Genomic DNA, 22838 nt, shown 5'->3' with positions numbered 1-22838 from the left:
TATCATGGAGCATTTGACAACAATTTTCTATATAGGTAAGAAGGCACTTATGGACTCTTTATTCTTATTGATCTATTTATCTATTAGACAATATAACATTGACTTAGTTATGGTAGGTAGTTTCTTTTTTAGTAAACAACTTTAAATTTACTCAACAAAATATGCAATATTTGGAATGATTTTTTAGGCAACTCTAGGAAAAAAATGTATATTGAAGAAAAACTACATTTATTAGAAAAATTAGAGCCAAAAAACTCATTAAAATATATGAATATGTGCATTCTGTTTATGATCTTTCTTAATGTTCAAAAAATTAATATAAAATTTTTGACCACTTGCTTTAATTTATACAGATACAGTATTATTATAAATTATTTTATTTTTTATTTTCCTATGGAAACATTTTCTATTGAGAAATTGCCAAACTGTTATTCAGAGTGTCTATACCACTTTTATTCCCACCAGCAATATACGAATGGCCCAGTTTTTCAATAACCCTACCAGCGTTTGCTATTTTCACTATTATTTTTAGCCATTATAAGAGTGTAATGATATCTCATTGTGGTCTTAATCTCCAAGTATATGTCATTTTTAGTGAAACGGTTTTTGTATCTTTTGCTTATTCTCTAATTGGTTTGTTTAGTTTTCTTACTACTGAGTTTTTAGAACTCTTTTTATTCTAATATTAGTGCTTTGTCAAGTATGTGGTTTGCAAATATTTTCTCTCACTCTGTAGCTTGTATTTTCATCCCCTTTACAGAGTCTTTTTCAGAGCAAGCCTTTTAGTTTTGATGGGGTCAAATTTATAATTTCTCCCTTTTATCAATATTACTTTTGGTGTCAACTTAAAGAACTTTGTCTAGTCCTAGATTATGAATATTTTTCCTATTTTTTTCTAAAAGGTTTATAGCTTTACATTTTTATATTTTACATTTAAGTTCATGATCAATTTTGAGTTAAGGTCTAAGGTTTATATTGAGGTTCATTAAATTTTTTCTTGTCTACACATTTTCTATTGCTCTATTTGTTAAAATGGCTATCTTTCCCCCACTGAATTGCTTTTTCTCTGTTGTTAAAATCTGTTGGGAATATTTGAGTGGGCTCTCTGCTGTGTCCCACTAACACCTGTAGGAAAGGGGAAGTGAAGTGTGTTAGTGATTAGCCACAGCTCACACTAACTCATTAAGTCTCATTCCTAACTTGTGGAGGTATAGAGGCTCAGCTCACCTTGTACTCTGCTGACACACTACCCTGATGGGGGAATCAAAACACTACTTGCTTCTGCTGCAGAATGTACAAAAGATAACTCCCTGCATGCTCTGTCAAAACCACCCAACTAGGAAAATCAGAGTGACACTTCTTGCTTTCATAGAGGGGATAAAATATCTGCTTCCCATTCCCGCCACTGAAGTTATGTTTTTCCATTTACGTTTGGGTAGGATAGGGTAATTACTGTCCAAATGTTTTCTGTTCTGTTAGGCTACCTTTTTCCACTTCCATTGATTAGAAAGAAAAGGTTTTTCTTGGAGCTTCTTCTCTCTGTGCCTATTGGTGGTTATGCTTCCCTCCCGGGATAGAAGGAAGGCAATAAGGTAACCCAGGGAACTCGCTGCCTTGTGGCTGGTCAACTCCTGAAGTCCCTAGGAAGTCCGCCTTCTTTTTTTCCACTGGTAAGAGTCTTACTTTCCTTATTTGTGCTGTTATGTCCAGGATTTTTTGTCGTAAGAGGGAGAACCTGGGAAGAATGGTGCTACTCCATCTTAGAACTAAAGTCCTCCAAATTTTTGTTTGAATATTAGAAAACATTTATATTGTCAATATATAATATGGCAATATATATTCAATATTTGTTAAATGTAAAAATGTGATTTAACGTTAATATATGATTGTATTTCTTTTTACATAAAAACAGATATTTGAAAGGGATACTTTGACTCAATCTTTTTTGTTAAACTATTGTGTTCAGGAATTAGTTCAGAAAGCTTTGTAATTTTATCATTTCTATATTAAATATATTTCACACGTGATAAGTTTTAGCTTTTCTTATGATTGCAAATATTGAGTCTATGAGGGCATTGATTGCACATGTAGTTTTTTTTTTATGATTCAGAAGTCATTTTTATTTATTTTATTTAATTTATTTTTTATACAGCAGGTTCTTATTAGTTATCTATTTTATATATATTAGTGTATATATGTCAATCTCCCAATTCATCCCACCACCACCACCACCACCCACTTCCCCCCCACACATGTACTTCTATTATACATATAGGACTCCTCTAAAACATGCAAATATCTCTGGCAATCTTAAATTTATATTACCTGAATGTGTCACAACATATCGTAAAATCACATAACTAAGAGTCATAGTAGATTCCATCTGAACATATATTTTAAATTATTCCCTGTTCTTTTTTTTTTGTTGTTCTTGTTGAAATGCTTTGGGAAACAACCTTATGCATACAAATAGGAGAAATAGATTCAATTTTTCCACGTTAGTATTTTTAAAATGTAGATTTACTTGCCCATTTTATAGTTTACATTTATACCATATTAATGTTTTGAAATTTTCCTGATCTTTTTAATGAACTTTTACTGTGATATTTTTCATCCTGTAGGATTGAGGATATACACATCTGTTATGTAATTGTTTTTTCACTAGCTGTTGTTCTATTTATAGAACATTGCAAAAAAACGACAATTCTTAAAATAATCTTTAACATTTGCAATCTCAATGATACATTTGCCATGATGCTATTATATGAAACTATAAAAATACCTAGTTTAGTAAGTTATAAATGATTATAAAACCTCTATGGACCTCTTATGATTTAAGTAATATCCTAGGTCACATTCTGGATCCCAGACTGGCTTCATATTCATTCCTTATTTTCTAAATGCAGGTTACAGATGTTTAAATATATTTATCTTCTATAGAACTAGCTTCCTTCTTCCTTGAGGCTATTGAAAATAAGCTCTTTTCCATGTAAGGGTATTATCACTAACCACCAATGGAAAATAGGGAATAACAAAAAGCTCAACATGAGACAAGTTTCCAGAATCTTACATAGCCATCCCCACCTCCTTTGTTGCTCTTGTTGTTTCTTCCTTATTTTCCTCTTTGAAAAACCACAGGAATCATTTCTTTCTTGTTTTCTCCATTCTATTACTATTACTATGGGAAAAACTGACTTCTCCTCTTCCTCTCCAGAGTTCCTCAATGCTTAAATTTGCCTTTCCTCTAACACAACCAAAAGTTGCTGAAGAAATCTATTATTACGGTCCTTTGCTTAGATGCTACTAGAATTACAAAAGTGTTTTCAGAAATCTCAGCTACTCTTTATTTATTAAGAAAATAAGTCACCCTATACAATGTGTTTTTTAAAATCCTATTAATATTTGCAATGTTTGGAAAACAGAGGATGTGGCATTGGTGGTTGGAGAGTTATTGTAATGCATCATCTACTCTCCCTCATGATAATAATTCTGCCAAAGAGTTACCAAATGGAATACCACATAAGGAATCCCAACTTTTAAAAGCTAACAGAAAAACTGTAAGATACTGATGAAAGAAATCAAAGGTGATGCCAACAGATGGAGAGATATATCATGTTCTTGGGATTGGAAGAATCAATATTGTCAAAATGATTATAGTACCCAAAGTAATCTACAGATTCAATGAAGTCCCTATCAAATTACCAATATCATTTTTCACAGAATTAGAACAAAAAATTTTATAATTTGAACAGAAGCACAAAAGACCCTGAATAGCCAAAGCAATCTTGAGAAAGAAAAACAGAGCTGGAAGAATCAGGTTCCTGGACTTCTTCAGACTATATTACAAAGCTACAGTAATCAAAACCATATGGTACTGGCACAAAAACAGACATATAGATCAATGGAAGAGGATAGAAAGCCCAGAGATAAACCTATGTACCTATGGTCACCTAATCTATGACAAAAGAGGCAAGAATATACAACGGGGAAAAGACAGTCTCTTCAATAAGTGGTGCTGGGAAAACTGGACAGCTACATGTAAAAGAATGAAATCAGTACATTTCTTAACACCATGCACAAAAATAAACTCAAAATGGATTAAAGACCTAAATGTAAGACCAGACACTATAAAACTCTTAGAGGAATACATAGGCAGAACACTCTCTGACATAAATCACAGCAAGATCTTTTTTGATCTACCTCCTAGAGTAATGAAAATAAAAATAAACAAATGGGACCTAATTAAACTTAGAAGCATTTGCACAGCAAAGGAAACCATCAACAAAACAAAAAGAAAGCCCACAGAATGGGAGAAAATATTTGCAAATGAAGAGACTGACAAGGGATTAATCTCTAAAATATACAAACAGCTCATGCAACTCAATATCAAAAAAACAAACAACCCAGTCAAAAAATGGGCAGAAGATCTAAATGGACATCTCTCCAAAGAAGACATACAGATGGTCAAGAGGCACATGAAAAGATGCTCAACATCAGTAATTATTAGAGAAATGCAAATCAAAACTTCAATGAGGTATCACCTCACATGGGTCAGAATGGCCATCATCAAAAAATCTACAAACAATAACTGCTAGAGAGGGTGTGGAGAAAAGGGAACACTCATCAACTATTGATGGAAATGTAAATTGGTACAGCTACTATGAAGAACAGTATGGAGGTTCCTTATAAAACTAAAAATAGAGCTACCATATGATCCAGCAATCTACTCCTGCACATTTATCCAGAGAAAACAGTAATTCGATAGGATACATGCACTCCAATATTCATTACAGCACTATTTACAATAGCCAGGACATGGAAGCAACCTAAATGTCCATCAACAGAGGAACTTATAAAGAAAATGTGGTACATATACACAATGGAATATTAGTCATAAAAAAGAACAAAATAATGCCATTTGCAGTGACATGTATGGACCTACAGATTGTCATAGTGAGTGAAGTAAGTCAGACAGAGAAAGACAAATATCATATTTTATTGCTTATATGTGGAATTTAAAGAAATGTTACAAATGAACTTAGTTACAAAACAGAAGCTAAGTCACAGATGTAGAAACAAACTTGTGGTTACTAGGGGTAAAGGGCAGGGGAGAGATAAATTGGGAGATTGGGATTGACATATACACATTACTATATGTAGAATAGATAATAAGAACCTACTGAATAGCACAGGGAACTCTATTCAATACTCTGTAATGATCTATATGGGAACAGATTCTAAATAAAAGTAGATATATGTGTATGTATAACTGACTCACTTTGCTGTACAGCAGAAAGTAACACAACGGTGTAAATCAACTATACTCCAATAAAAATTTTTTTTTAAATCTAACAGAGTCACATTTACTATGAAGTTAAATGTTTTAAAGCACTTCATCTAGTAACATGCATATGTCCTTTCCAAGCTTTGAAGATGTCACAAACCATGTTCTCACACTGTTCAGTATTTCTAAGCTTTATAAAAACAAAACACCTGAATGATGTTCAGTTTAGACTGCTAACTCTTTCCAACTGAAAACATATTTAAAAAATCAATATAATTTACCATATCAACATGAAACTCATTTGATGCAGAAAAACCTTTGATAAAAATGCAACACCCATTCATGATAAAAACTCTCAGCCAACTAGGAATAGAGAGAAATTATCTCAACTTGGTAAGGAGCATGTACAAAAAGACTAAAGGTAATATCATTCTTAATGATGAAAGACTGGATGCTGTTCTACAAATATTGAGAACAAGGCAAGAATGGTCACTCTAGCCACTCTTATTCAACATGTTACTGGAAGTTCCAATCACTGAAACAAAGGAAGAATAACAAATAAAAGGCACAAAGATTGGAAAGGAGGAAATAAATCTGTATTTGCATGTATGACATGTTTGTCTATGTAGAAACTCTGAAGGAATATTAAAAGAATACTCCTTAGAACTAGTGAGTTCATCATGACTGTAGGATACACAACCACACAAAATATTGTACTTCTATATACTAGCAATTGGCACTTGGAAAAAACTATAAAAAAAATATCATTAAAATTACCCCAAAGAAAATGATGTACATAGGTTAATAAGATACATTCAAAATATACACACTTAACAAAATTTGTATAGGGTTTATATTGTAAAAATTACAAAATTCTGATGAAATAAATCAAGGAAAGCCTACATAAATGGAGAAGCATAATGCAGTCATGAATGGGATATAAAATAATAAAGATATAAATTTTCCTCAAATTAATAAGTTTAATGTAATTTCTATATAAACATGAGCAATGTTTTTTGCAGACATATACAAGATGATCAAAATTTTATATGGAACGAAACAGGACCCTGAATAGCTAAAACACATTTGAAAAAGAAGAATAAAGTAGGAGGAATAACTCCACCTAACATTAAAGCCTATTAGATAGCTACAGTAATAAAGACAGTGTGATATTTGTAGAGAAGCAGACACATAGATCAAGAGAACAGAATACAGAAACCAGAAATAGATTCACTCAAATATTTCCAACTTATTTTTGACAACTGAGCAAAAGCAATTCAATGGAAACAGCAGAGGCATTTTAACAAATGAAGCAATTGGAAATCTACAGCCCAAAAAAGTGAATCTGAATCTAAACCTCAGATCTTCACTCAAAATTGATCCTAGACTTAAGTGTAAAACTATAAAACTTTTAGAAAAAAACTTTTAGAAAATCTTTGGGAACAAGGAAGGTCTAGACAAAGAGTTATTAAACTTGACACCAAAAGCAAGATCCATAAAAGGAAAAAGAATGATGTTTGACCTTGTTAAAATTTTTTAAAAATTTGCTCCATAAAACACGCTGTGAAGAGAATGAAAAGACAAGATACAGACTGGGAGGAAATATTTGTGAACCGCATATCTGATAAAGGACCAATATCTAGAATATATAAGGGATTCTCGAAACTCTATAGTAAATACAGACAAACCATCCCATTAAAACATGGGCAAAGACATGTCATACATTGGTGGTGGGATTGTAAAATGGGGCAGCCACTCTGGTAAAGAGGATGCTAGTTTCTTAGAAAACTAAATGTTTGCATATGACTCAGCAATTGCATACTAGGGAGTTTATCCCAAAGGAATCAAAAGTTATATTCATGTAAGTACCTCTACATAAATGTTTATATAAGCTTTATTTGTAATAGCCAAATACTGAAGACAACTCAGATGTCCTTCAGTGGCTGAATGGTTAAACAAACGGTGGCATATTCATACCATGGATTAATACTCAGAAATAAAACAAAACTGTTGATACACATAGCAACTTGGATGAGTCTCAAGGGAATTATGCTGAGTGATATAAACCCACTCTCAGCAGGTGACATCCTGTGTGATTCCATTTAGTCGTTTCAAGAATGATTCAAGTCTTCTTGGATATTTATTAAACATCTCAAACTTAACATGTACACTAGTGAATTCTTGATTTCCTCCAAAAATCTTATTTCTTTTTAGTCCTTCCCATATAAGTAAATGGCATCTCCATTCAATCCTGTTCAGACCAAAATTTTGAGGCATCATTGGTTCCTTTCTTTCTCTTACATTCCACATCAAATCCATATTCAAATTCTACACTCTCTACCTTCAAAATGTATCTAGAATCTGACCACAACTTACCAACACCAATTCTTTTTCTAAAATTCTCTTCCAGGCCACCATCATCTTTTATCTGCTTATGGGTAACCTCCAAATTTTTCCCCTGTTCTTTTCTTTGTTACTATAACCTATTCTCCACAACACAGATAACAATGATCCTTTTAAAATGTACGTCAAATTATCTTTATTCCCAGGATAAGAGTGGACCAAAATCCATGCAGACCTTCAGCCTGGCTTCACATTATATCACTGAGATTTTAAGGTTCATCCACCACATCACTTAGCCTAACTAGAATAAATAGCAAGTTTCTCTACACTTAATCAAATAAGCAGACACAAATTTAAGACTATAGATACGAAAACCAAAATCAACTCAATGGACCTATGTTGAACACTCTATCCAAAAATGGAAAATATATTTTTTCATCATATATTAAACATTTACAAAATTTGATCATATTGTAAGTAATAAAGCTAATCACAAAAAGTTCAGAATATTAAATTCATACATTTACTGGTCTGATAATTACACAAGAAAATTTTTTTAAAGATGACTAGAAAATACCCAAATTTTTTTTTTTTTTTTTGGCGGTACGCGGGCCTCTCACTGCTGTGGCCTCTACCGTTGCGGAGCACAGGCTCCGGACGCGCAGGCTCAGCGGCCATGGCTCACGGGCCCAGCCACTCCGCGGCATGTGGGATCTTCCCGGACCGGGGCACGAACCCATGTCCCCTGCATCGGCAGGCGGACTCTCAACCACTGCGCCACCAGGGAAGCCCGAAAATACCCAAATATTTTGAAATTAAGAAATACATTTCTAAGTACATGCTTGGTCAAATAATAAATTATAATAACAATTAGAAAATATTTTGAGTTGAATTATAATGAAAATATTATACATATAAAACTGGTGAGGAGTGACATCACTGAAAATGGAAGAGTAGGTAACCTCAGGGCTGTGACCCTTCACATGCACAAAAAAACTAATAAACTAGGAAAAGCTATCAGAATCAACCTTTTTGAATTCTGGAATTAGGCAAAATTTTACAACAATCATGAGAAAGCTTAGGGAAGAAAGAAGCTGCTGCACTGCGGTATGAGATCATAGTGGCATTTTAAATTGCCTATCCACCATCTCCCACTTACCAGATTGGTGGCAGCCAGTAGATAGCAGTCCATACATGTGGGGCAGATTGCTAGTGCCAGAGGGAGCAATATGGGCCCTATTCTCAAAGAATCGAGGTTGTGTGTTTTGAGCTACCTGGTGGTTCCCTCAAGGGCTGGCATAATGGCTTGCCTTTGATTCATCTGCCCTGAAGTTTTCCCAGGACTGGGGTGGCTTTCCTGGTGGTTTTTGTCAGAAGCACAGGAAGGCAAAAGCACTGGCTGCAGCAGCCTGGGACAAGAAATAACTGTCAGGACAAGAAATAGATTCCCAGATAAAAGCCTGAAAAGGAAGAGGGTGGGAAAAGAGATATGTGAAAGAATAAGGACTTTTAAAAGCTCACTCCTATGCTGGGGAATGGAGAAGTCCATGTGCATAAACATGGCTGAATGCATGTTCAGAAAAGGCTTGAGAAGAACCTAAGCTTTTACCTCTGGCTCGCCTTAGGTTCCATACAAACAGGAAGTAAGGCTAAGGCAGAGTTTCGAAAAGCCTAGCTAAATGTTGAAGAAATGAACCAAGATTGAGCCAATCTTGGCTGAGATTGGGAGAGGAGTTTTTATTTTTCTCTCTCTCTTTTTTTCTCTTCTTGGCTCCAAGCCTTTAGGGAAATTGAAGAACACTAGCTGACCACTCAGTTAACAGAACACAGACTTCAGTGGCCACATATGACAAAGTCTGCAGGGTTTGCAATACATTGTTTAGAAAAAACACAAAACAAACAACAAAATCAACAACCTCTCACATACCATGTACAAAAATCATTCCCAGTTGTATTACAGACCTAAACGTGAAAGGCAAAATTGAAAAACATTTAGAAGTTAATTCAGAAAACATTTTTGTTACCTTGGAGTAATAAAGGATTTTTATTAGACAAGATACAAATACTAACAGAAAAGACCAATAAATTAAATCTTCTGAAATTAAAAACTCTTGCTCACCAAAACACAATATAAAAGAATGAAAACGCAAGCCACAGAATGAGAGAAGATATGTGCTACACATATAACTAAAACATATTTATATCCAGACTAAAATTTTAAACAATGATCAACAACAAACTCCTATAAATGAACAAAACCAATAGAAAAAAATGGGCAACAGACTGACCTGACACTTTACAAAAGAGGAATCTAAATGAACAATAAATATAAGAAAAGGTAGTCAACAATATTAATAATAGAAATCATAACTACAATATGGTATACCTATACAGCCACAACTTTAGCATAGTTTACCAACTGATGTCAGAAACGTAGATCATCCTCACAGTGCAGCTTTAAATAGCTGTAAATCTGACAACAGCTTGCCAGTATGTGTTAAGTTTATGTGAGCATATCACATGACCCAGGCATTTGCATGTGCTCCAGGATCCTTGTACACAATTTTCACAGAGAGTTAGTAGTGATAGCTTAATTCCTGAAATAATCCACATGTTCATCAATAGTACAAGAGATAAATAAACAGCTATCTTTTGACACAGAACTACTTTTCAACAGTGAAAATGAGCTACATCCAATAATAGTAGATGAATCTTAACAATATAAAATTGAATGACAGAACCAGTACATAAAATGAATATACCAATGATCTTATAAAGGTCAAAAAGAGACAAACCTAAATTAAATTATACAAGAGTGCATCAGATCTTAAAACTATACAGAAGAGTAAAGAAATGACTACTAATAATGACAGAATAGTGTATGGTGTTTATTTGGATGTTCACTATCACACTCTAATTTTAAGTGTATGTAGTAAGTTCTAAGTTTTTGTTATATAGTTTATATTGTAGGGTAAGAAATATATATGTAATATATTTAAAGTCATTATCAAAATGCGAGAATGGGGCTTCCCTGGTGGCGCAGTGGTTGAGAGTCTGCCTGCCGATGCAGGGGACACAGGTTCGTGCCCCGGTCCAGGAAGATCCCACGTGCTGCGGAGCGGCTGGGCCCGTGAGCCATGGCCGCTGAGCCTGCACGTCCGGAGCCTGTGCTCCACAACGGGAGAGGCCACAGCAGTGAGAGGCCCGCGTACAGAAAAAAAAAAAAAAAAAAAAAAAAAGTGAGAATGGCTCTTGATGTTAAGAATGCAACATTCTGCTCTTGCAGGCATACTGTCCAGGCATTAACATGCAAGTGAATGGGGTGTTATGTGGCATACACGTCCCTGGGCAGCTGCTCTGGCACTGCTCAACTATATAATATAGATGCATATGGAACACCTGGAAACTAAGAGGAGTGTGAACCTTTGAGAAAAAGTTATGTTTCCTAAGCACTCCCAAGTGTGAAGGGTTCATTATTATCTTGTAAGTAAACCATACCCCAGGCTTCCATGGCCTGGGGATATACCTAACATAGTAACATTAGTCAAATAAATGCAAGTCTTGCTGTTTTATATTTGGTATTTATCCAATCCATCTCTCTATCCATAATTGATGGAAAAATCATTTTTGGAAACTACCTAAGATATTATTTTTAACTTCAATAACACTTATTGCATTATGTGTGGGAAATAACATATCAATAAAGAAAATTAGGAAAATAGAGAAAAGCACACAGAAACCTAAATTACAAGGTAGTCCCAGCATCCAGTTATTAGTCAAGTAGTACGTAACACATGTATCATGGATATATATTTATATATTATTATGATGATGATGATTATATAAAAAGCCTTTGCATATTAAAAAGAACAACTCCTTGAAATTGATGAGCCTTTCATTTGCATAGCGTTTTTCAATGCAATTTTTTAATTTAATATTTTAATGTAACCACTTCTATCAGAATTTTTAATTATAGTCTTTATCTTTGGTGTCATGTTTTGAGAGCCTTTGCTACCTCTAATTTACAAAGCTATCCATAGTTTCATCTAAAACTCTCAGTTAGCCCTTTACTGTTACATCCAGTATACCTGGGATTTATTTTTATTTATTTGTTAATGAAAGGATTTGATTTTATTTTTAACTAAGAATAGTAATCAATGATCCTATAACATCATTATTTAAGTAACCTATCCATTTCCTACTGATTTCAAATTCTATCTTTATTACAGTATAAATGCTGATATTCCCCTTTGCCTTTGTGTGAGACTTAACACATTTTTCCATTAATAAAACTCCATTGTTGCTTGAATACAATAAAGTTTTAATTATTAGAGGCTATAGTACTTTTAAAAGTGTGACATTATCATTTTATTAAATTTTTCAGTTCTTTCTTGACTATTCTCATTCAATTTGTTTGATATATTTTACAATCATATTATCAAGTTCCCCAAAACTGCCTTTGTGATTACCTTTGCTATTATATTTACATTTATGATTGTTTTAAAAGAGGATCACTTTCTTTTTGATTTCTGTCATCTTTCGTTGATTATGGTACGTCTCTCCTTTTTTTCAAATACTTTATTAAATATCTTACCTTATACTTTTTAATACTAGCCATAAATATTTCTTGACGAGCTTACTGGTGTTATTTTACACCTTTGCTTGTTTTTAGATATTGGATCTCTTACCCTTTTAATTTTTCCACTTGATTTTCTAACAAACTATTGCTTTGAAATTATTTTGTATGAACACTACTTTTTGAATGTTTACTTTCTTTATAGCGCTCAGATTATTTAGTATTTTATTTAGTCAAGCTATATTTGGGCATACATATCTTTCTATTAAATTTACAGTTTTTAGGTAGATGCCTTCAAGAAAAAAAATCAGCTTTTTCCTCAATTTAAACTGTTTTCTATTCTATTCTATGTATATATCCCATACATTACCCATTATATTTTTATTATATTTTACAGCATTATTCCTTTTCTTTCTGTTAACAGAAATCTGTATCATGGCCTTTATTGTCTGTTCTCCATATTTATCATTTTCTGAATTTTGTCTCAATCTCTTTATTTTTTCCCAGTGAATTTTTTATGGAAAAACCATCAACAATTACATTATCCACTTATTTACCTCTTTATCTCTCTTAATTCACTGCATCAGGCTTCCCCCTGCTGCATTCCACCAAGATTGTCCTCTTCAAGATGTCAGTGAGCTTCTTACTACTAAATTTTATGGAAAATTTTTTGCTTATCTTACTGTTCCTCTTGGCATCATTTGAATTTTAACATTCTTATCCTTCTTGAGTGCCATTTTTATGATCATTATTATTATTTTAGTGACTCTACATGCCTAATTTTCTTACTTTCTCTCTGAGTACTCCAGGAGTCTACTTTAGCTTTTTTCTTTATTTGTAACTTAAATGTTAATCTTAGCCTGAGTTTTCTCCAAAAAGCAGACATGGGGCTTGCATGCAGGTAGTTTAATTTGGGAAGTAATCTTGGGGAACAGGAATAAGAGGCTGGAATGAGTTAAACAGAGAGGGAAAGAAAACCAATATAATGGTACAGTATTTAGCAGTTCAGCCCTGTGAGCAAATGAGGAGGAATCTTTTTAACATCCTTTGAGGCGCTGAAGCAAAAGAAGCCTCAAAGTTGTTATACTCAGGGGAGGCGACAGTCTATCCATTAGCTCTCTTCTTGGACAAGGACTGCCCCATGGGGTATAACTTGGTTGAACTTTCAATTTTGTTCCTCTATGTAAGTGCTGAGCATTCCCACAGGCATTCCATTCTCCTTACTCGGAGAAGTCTTATGACAGAAATGAAGAGATAAGTACGTGTAGTTGAGCTGAGGTGCTGCCAGGTGACACTTCCCAGAGCTAGTTGTGGCAGCAGAGGCAATAGCTTATAGAAAAGGTAGACTGAACACATGTGAGATGGGGACAAAGAAGTGCATGATACAGTATTCTAGTACCTCTTCTATTCTTGTTCCATACATTCTCCTTTAAAAACTCTGTTAGCCCTTTACTGTTAATTAATACTTCTTTCTCTACATTTTCGTAAGTTCCAGAACTTATGCCACTTCTTATTGTACATCTGTTAACAGATATTCTACAGATGCATGAAACTAATATTCAAAAAATTTAACTCACCATCAATTAGTTGAGTACTAAGTGCCAGATTTTGATAAGAAGATGTGAATAAAACAGACACAATCTTTGCCTGCAAAAATGTATATTTTAGTGGAAAAGATATTCAATTAAAACAGTAATTAAAGCATGGGGATGAAAACTGTTAGGAAGGATAACCAGGAGAAAGGGTGAAATAGGATAAACTATGATATTTTATACAGAAAAAATAGAATCTGTGAAGAGCCAATGTTAACAAACTATTGTTAATTGTTTAATAGGTGAATAGTGGTGTGGGCAGTGGGTGTGGGTAAAAGTGAACAGAACTGATCATTATTAGGAGGTCACTTAGTAAGATGAATAAAGCTCAAAAATAAACCTTCTACATGGTCCTAATATATCAATTAAGGTTATTCTCATATGCAAATAAGATTATATCATTAACTTGCACTTCTTGCCCATTATCTTCAGAATGAAGTACAGACAACTTATAAGATCTGTGAAGTCCATAGATGACCTGGTCATCGCTTATTCCTTTATAACTTTTAAACTTTTAACCAGGTGCCTGTCCTGGTACCATCTATACATCCATTCAGATAGAACTATTTTCATATCCCTGATGCAAAATATTTAATCTTCAGGGATTTTTGTACATTTTGTTACTCTGTCTTTATAGCTTCATTCATCCAACTCTATGCCCTCTATATGTCACTTGATCTTGAATATTTGCCATTTAGATGTCAGAAAAGATATTATGTCATCACTTCCTAAATATGGGTTAGATACCCATTCTCTATCTTTTCATCACATCTGTTATTTTTTCCATCTCAGTACTCATCAAATTCCAGTGTCTCTTACCTAGCTACTCTCTATTATGTATATATGCTCTGTGATCAGAGATCACAATAATTTAATTAATTTTTGGAAAAATCTAGAACAGTGTGTGATAGCAGTTTTAAAATAGTTGTTAAGTGTTCTTGAATGAATGAGCTTCTTCTCAGTGTTGTTCTTCACACCACTCATTAATTTTCGGTAATATTGATTTAGCAAGTTAGGCTTTAGAATGCATTTGGAAATTGTTAGGGCATGCTTATTTTATTATGCTCTTTCTTTTTATCATTTACGCACATTAGGGTATTTTTGGACTCTCAGCAAAGGTCTCTTTTCATCTCAGTATTTCCTGTATTTTATTTTTGGTCCTCAATACTGAGAATCTTACATTAATTTTTTTTTACTATATGGGAAAAATCACTATAATTAGTGTAAAACAAACAAATGACAAACTCAGAAAGCATATTTAAAACTCAATCAAGAGTCTTCTGCAAATCAGTGAGAAAATAGTTAAGAAACCAGTTAAAAATAGGCAGAGGATATGAAGGTTTGTTATAGAGAAAAGCAAATATAGATGATTTTCAAATGTATGAGAAAATATCTTATATGATTCATAATGGGAAATGCAAATTAAGATTATAAACAGTAACACTTTTTCACCTATCAGATTTTCAAAGCTAATTTTTATTTGTAAAAAAAAATAAATTTATTTGCTAAGGTTTATTTGGTACTAAGAGCCATAAAAATATTAATGCATATATTCTTTGAATTACAATGCCATCAGAAGTTGGGATACTGAGTCTGAAACCATGAATCTAAAATACACCACGGAAGGCCATCTAATATTTTACATTATTAAAGTGAAATGTTAGCTCAATAATACTCTATAGGAAATAGGGATTGAGACCTTTAAAATATATCTATGTCCATTAAATCATATGACCACCCACAGAATCTGTCATTTCCACTTCCATGTTTAATATGGTTCTTTTCCTTGCCTTTGCTTTAGTTCAAGGCCTCATCATCTTGCTCTTGAAAAAAATGTAATAGCCTATTCTTTCCTCTCCCTATTAGTTATCCTTCTAAAATATACATCTAATCCTGCTTTAACATATTGTTCATCATTGCATAATAGATAAAGACCAAATTCCTTTGTATAGCATTCAAGACTCCACAGTTTGAATCTCATTACTGCCATCAAGCCTATTTTCTTGAGTTACAGTGCTGTTTCAAAGAAGGGCATCATTCTTTTCTGCTAGATGACTGTATATCTTTTCCTTTGCTTAGAGTTCCTTTTTTTTTTTTTTCATAAATAAGTTTTAAAGCCTTTATTTTTTTTTTATCTTTATTGGAGTATAATTGCTTTACAATGGTATGTTAGTTTCAGCTTCACAACAAAATGAATCAGTTATATATATACATATGTTCCCATATCTCTTCCCGCTTGCGTCTCCCTCCCTCCCACCCTCCCTATCCCACCCCTCCAGGCGGTCACAAAGCACCGAGCTGATCTCCCTGTGCTATGCGGCTGCTTCCCACTAGCTATCTACCTTACGTTTGGTAGTGTATATATGTCCATGCCTCTTTATCGCTTTGTCACCGTTTACCCTTCCCCATCCCCATAGCCTCAAGTCCATTCTCTAGTAAGTCTGTGTCTTTATTCCTGTTTCACCCCTAGGTTTTTCATGACATTTTTTTTTTCTTAAATTCCATATATATGTGTTAGCATACGGTATTTGTCTCTCTCTTTCTGACTTACTTCACTCTGTATGACAGACTCTAGGTCTATCCACCTCATTACAAATAGCTCAATTTCGTCTCTTTTTATGGCTGAGTAATATTCCATTGTATATATGTGCCACATCTTCTTATATCCTCTATAAATTGCATGGTTCTACTCATCTGTTACTATCTCTTCACTCTCCTACAGTTTTGCACACATTGATGCCATAACATTATATCATAATTGTTTTTTACTGAGCACTTTTTAAAATTTGAAGTATAGATGATGTACAATATTATATGTTACAGGTATACAATATAATAATTCACAATTTTAAAAGGTTATACCCCATTTATAGTTATTGTAAAATATTGGCTATATTCCCTGTGTTCTACAATATATCCTCGTAACTTATTTTGTACATAATAGTTTGCACCTCTTAATCCCCTACCCCATTTGCTCCCCCTCATTGGTAACCACTAGTTTGTTCTCTGTATCTGTGAGTCTGTTTCTTTTTTGTTACATTCACTAGTTAGTTGTATTTTTCAGATTCTACATATAAGTGATATCATAGAGTACTTGTCTTTCTTTGTCTGACTTATTTCACCCAGCATAATGTCCAGGTCCATCCATGTTGTTACAAATGGCAAAATTTCATTCTTTTTTATGGCTGAGTAGTATTCCATTGTGTGTGTGTGTGTGTGTGTGTGTATATATATATATATATATACACACCACATTTTCTTTATCCGCTTATCTGTTGATGGACACTTAGGTTGCTTCCATATCTTGGCAATTGTAAATTATGCTTCTATGAACATTGGTGTGTATGTATCTTTTTGAATTAGCAGTTCTGACTTTTTTTGGATATATACCCGGGAGTGGAATTCCTGGGTCATATGGTAGTTCTATTTTTAGTTTTTTGAGAAACCACCATTCTGCTTTCCACAGTGGCTGCACCAAGTTACATTCCCACCAAGAGTGTACAAGGGTTACCTTTCCTCCACATCCTGGACATTTCTTATAAGTGTTCTTTTTGATGACAGCCATTCTGACAGGTGTGAGGTGATATCTCATTGTGATTTTGATACGCATTTCCCTGATGATCAGTGATGTTGAGCATCTTTTCATGTGCCTGTTGGCCATCTGCATTTCCTCTTTGGAAAAATGTCTATCCAGGTCTTCTGCTCATTTTTTAATTGGGTCACTTGTTTTCTTAGTGTTGAGTTGTATGGGCTCTTTATATATGTTGGATATAAACCCCTTATCAGTCATATCATTTGCAAATATTTTCTCCCATTCAGGTTATATTTTCATTTTGTTGATGATTTCCTTTGCTATGCAAAAGCTTTTAAGTTGAATTAGGTTTCATTTATTTATTTTTGCTTTTATTTCCTTTGCTTTAGGAGACAGATCCAAAAAAATATATTTCTATGATTTATGTAAAAGAGCGTTCTTCCTATGTTTTCCTCTAGGAGTTTTATGGTATCTGGTCTTACATTTAGTTCTTTAATCTATTTCAAGTTTATTTTTAAATAATGTGTTAAAGAATGTTCTAATTTTTTCCTGCTTCCTCACCCTGTTCTAATTTCCTTAATGAGAGGGATATATTTTACTTATAATTTTATCTCCTTCACTGACACAGATTAAATTCTTGTTGACTAAATAAGTTTTTTGAAATGAAAAACAGGTATTATAGCCATTTTACTATTTTGTCATTTTACAGCTTTATTAATATATTCATGAAGTATATTAAACTACATATATTTAAAGCATATATTTTGATGAGTTTTGGCATATGTATAAACTCTTGAAGCACTTAGCACAATCAAGATAATCTACATTTTCACCCTAAAGTTTTCCTCATGCCTCTTTCTAATTCTTCCCCACTCTATCCTCTCTATCATCCCCAGGGAACTACTGGTCTGCATTCTGTCTCTCTATTAGTTTTCAGTTTCTAGAATTTTATCTAAATTGAATCATATATATGTACTCTTCTTTGTTTGGGTTCTTTCTCTCATATTTTTAAAGATACCTCCATGATGCTGCATATATCAATAACTAGATGCTCTTTATTGCTTCTTTTTATTTTATTGTACTGATATACCAAAATTTGTTTATCCATTTACCTATTGAAGGACATTTGAGTTGTCTCTAGTTTTTATATACTATTTAACAAATGAATAAATGTATGTCAAACATAATAGGCAATTTGCATAAAGTCAAAGGGTTAGAAAATAATAGGGTAAGGACTCAATCCCAGATCTTGTAACTTTAAACATTCTGGACATTCATTAAAATGTATTATCACAGGGAAACTTCAAGCACATTTTAAATGTTACTTTGACTTTCATTCATGTTAGACTATTGTGCCTGTTTTAAATAATTCATTATTTCAAACATTTCTTGTTATTAAAAACAATAGCACGTAAATTTTAAACAGCACATAAATTCAATATGTATCATAGGAGATATAAATATTAAATAGAGTCAATAATTTTATCTTCAGAATATAGGAACCTTTTTAGGGAAATAACAGTTATCTTTTGTGTAACATATTACCCCCCCAAATTAATATATCCCACACGATACATGTTGATTGTCTAAAACAACCATCATTTTATTTGTTCATGATTGCAATGACTGGCTGGACAGGGCTCAGCTAGGATGGCTTAATTCTTCTCCATGTTGTGTCAGCTGAGCTTACTCAAATGTAGCTACGGTTTGGGCTGAAGGATTCAAGATGGCCTCATTCATGTGTCTGACCCCTTAACTGGCCTGGTTCGCATGCTATACCCTTATGTTCTTTCATTTTCCAGGGCCTCATTTTTAGAGTGCCTTTCAATCTCCAGACCTATCATCATATGGACTCTCCAGCAGTCTCCAATAGTATGATAACAGAGGTTTCCATGAATCTTAAGGCCCAGGCCCAGAACCAGCATAACCTTAGTCCAACTGCATGTATTGTTCAGAGCAAGTTATAAATCCAGCACAGATTGAAGGGAAGGGGGATAGATTCAACCTTTCGATGGAAGAAATGTCATATATCACTTTGATGGTCATCTTTGCACATAATCTATCATAGGAGGATTGATGGAGTTCTACAAGCAAGGAAATGGATTCATGGATTGTGTTATACTAGCAAACATATATGAATAAATACATCTAAATGAGCACTGCTCCTTTTAAGGTACTCAATTTGAATGCAATACTTTAAATTTTAGCATCATATCAATTTTCAAAATATTAAGAATTATAAAGTGTTGTTTCCTTATTAGGACCCTTCATTGTGTGATTAAACCAAAGCAAGCAATTAAGGAATAAGACCCTCCAAAATAAACAATGTGAAGAAGAATATGCTTCAGAGAAAGATGCAAGAGAACTGTGATAGTATTTATTTCTTTTTAAAATTAATTAATTAACTAATTGTTATTTTTGCTAGATGGAGTAAATGTCAGATTTGGGACATTTTTTGAAATGTTGAAAGCCTCTAGCAACAGGGATAGTCTTCTCTGACTTAATCTTGTCCAATGAGGAGTAAAAGCAAGATGGTGACAAGGAGAAAAAATAACCATGCATTTCCCCGTTACGCTCTTGCTCATCCAACTATGTAGGCTCTGCCTTTATCTGTGATTTAAAGACAAATCAAAGAGCACCCAAAGGAAGACAACCAGAAGAAAAGAACCAAAAGAGCTAGGAGTAAAGAACATAGCCAGAAATGTTTAGGAAAACTAGAACATGGTATCAGAGGGCAGCAACGGAGATATGAAAGAATACAAATACCTCTGCCATTTTTTTCTTAACATGAAGGAGAACCTTTTACATATTTGGAAATGATAGCACAAAATATTTTCAGTTTCTACAGTTTCTCTGCTGAACTAACACTTGCTGCTTTTTTTTTTTAATTAAACTTTTTTCTGGAGACCTAATGTTAAAGGTGCTAGCAAGGGAATAGTACCAATTCATACTCATCCCTTATGGCAATCATTCTCTGCAGTCCTATGTAATGGAAATATATTGGCAAAGGCAATTTCTCAAGAAGACCTCTAGGATCTGTGGAACTGATAAAATTTATTCAAGTAAATACCTGAAATGTGGAACTGAAGAAATATATTTAAGACTAAATTTAATTCAAGACATCTAAATTTTGAACTATTTGGGTAAACTTTTATTGAAAATTTATTATATATATTTTTTGTTTGTTTTTTAATTTTAAGAAGGATTCTATGATCCTGAAAGATGTAAAGCCTCTCAAGCTAAGGATAATGATCTTAAGAATCCTCTTCAAAATATATAGAGAGCCCTGAACTGACACCCCTACTAGTTTACATTGAAATGTTGCATACAAAGGAGATTCATATACTTCATTTATTCTTAGAGTGAGCTTTTGAACCAAAATCAAAAAAACCCTTGTAAATATGCCCATCAATACAAAAGGCAGAAATATTGGCATATAGAAGATAAAAATTTGCAAGATGGCACAATGCCTAGAGAAAAACATTAGAAAATCCGGGCTCATCCCCAACTTCATTGCTGCCTTTCTGCATAACCTTGAAGCTTATCATTTAACTCTTTCAAAGCCTTGTTTTCCCCCACTCTATAAGGTGACACTTAAATGAATTCACATGTACATAGAAAGTCTTCTAAGGATACACAAGAGTCTGGCAATATTGGCTTCTTCTGGGGAGGGCTCACTGGTTGCTGAGTAACAGGGATGTAAAGGAAACATTTCTCACTATACTTCTTTTTACTCCTTTTGCATTTTGTACCCTGTGTATTAGTTACTGAGAAAGAGAGATCAGGGGGAAAGAAGGAGAGAAGAGAGAAGAGGGAAGGAGACGGGAGGGTGAAGGAAGAAGGGAGAGAGGGAGGAAGGGAGGGAAGGGAGGGAAGGGAGAGAGGGAGGGAGGAAGGGAGGGAAGGAGAAAGGGAGGAAGGGAAGACGGAAGGAAATTTTGTACCCATTTACATTCACAGATAATCCCAAGGCCTTGGCTAACTGATATTCATTTCATTCATAAAATATTCATCTTATTTTGAAAAAAATAAGATGTTTATAGTATGCCTTCTCCTTAATATCATTTGGTATGACTTTTTCATCTTACATTTTAAGTACTGCCTTGCTCATTTTGTGGTGTGTTGTTTTCCACTCCTTATCATCCACACTTAACCCAAGAAACTGGGTAAGCAGGTGCATGGCAGTAGTCTATGAAGTGATCACCATGAATGAATAGGAATGATGTCAGACTATTACCTATTAATACAGAAGCATCTCTTCTCTGTTAATGCAATGTATAGGGATTCCTTGGAATCCTGCATAAGATTGAGTAGGGAATTAGACCTGCATCACTTCTTAGCTCTTAACTTCCTGGTCATGTTATTCCACTTTCAAGTACAAGCTAACTCAGATCCACTCATTTAAGGGTAGAAAGTAATGATAGATGGACATAAGGCATATTTAAAACGAGAACTTGACAATATAGAAAACAGAGAGGTGAATCAACATATGCTGCCTGTGTTTTATGTTTGGACGCCAAGGGGAAAGAACAGTGGTCCCTCTAGCAATGAGGAAAAGTAGGAAACATTTTATCAAGGTTACTGATTCAGCCTGTGGCCTCTCAATTCAACTGGGTACGAGAGATGTATGGTTACTTGGCAGGAAAGATTGCAAGGAAAGAAGTCTATTGGGGACAAGAATTTTAATGTGCACAAGCTACTATACTTCAAAGACAAGCACCAAATTCAAAATGTTGCTGCACTGAGGTTCACATGTGTCTATAAGATACAAGTTCAGTCATCCTCAAGCTTTTGAAGAGGAAGCAACAGGGGGCAAAACAAGGAACACATCAAAGTCCCTGCCCTGAATTGCTGGGGAAAGGTGAAACTGCAAGTGGTTCTGTTAATAGTGCTCTGGGTGCTGAGGCCACAGCCAATAGACTGCTTGGAATACAAAGGGCTCTTCTCATTAACTTTCTGCTTCTCCTTTTGAAACCTCCCAGTGGGCAGCAGAGTTCTGTCAATGAGCTTGCACCCTTATCCCTTAACTGAGAATCACTGGCTGTGCAGTGACTGCAATTTCATGTGTTGATGCCTCACTAGGAGGAAACATATTGTTGATACTTTTTCATGAACTTCCTTAAGAAATTTTCAAGATGCTTTAGACAATCCTTATATTCCATGTCCTGAGAAAGACTCCAAACCTTTCCTTGAACTATCACCCATGACTGTTGTGATGGTTCATGCAATTTTGTTATTTCTAGGCTCTTAGTCCGTGCAGTGCACATTTAAAAGTGTATTGAAAGGTGGCATCCAGCAATGTGACCATTTTTGAAGACTTAGACTACTCAATAAAGCTTCATGTGGAATGATGAGAGGTCCTTAAGGGCCATAATAAACGACGTGCTTTTGATTTGCAGCTTATTCATTTATTATTATCGTATTCATTATCCATTTCCTGAAAACCCACTGTGTGACTCACACTATCCTAATCTTTGTTGATACAGAAGTGAATAAAATGAACACAGTTTT

This window comes from Grampus griseus (genome assembly GCF_964374135.1).
Source record: "Grampus griseus genome assembly, chromosome: 6".
NCBI lineage: Eukaryota > Metazoa > Chordata > Mammalia > Artiodactyla > Delphinidae > Grampus > Grampus griseus.
The sequence above is the reverse complement of the archived record's forward strand: the minus strand, read 5'-3'. Positions refer to the sequence as shown.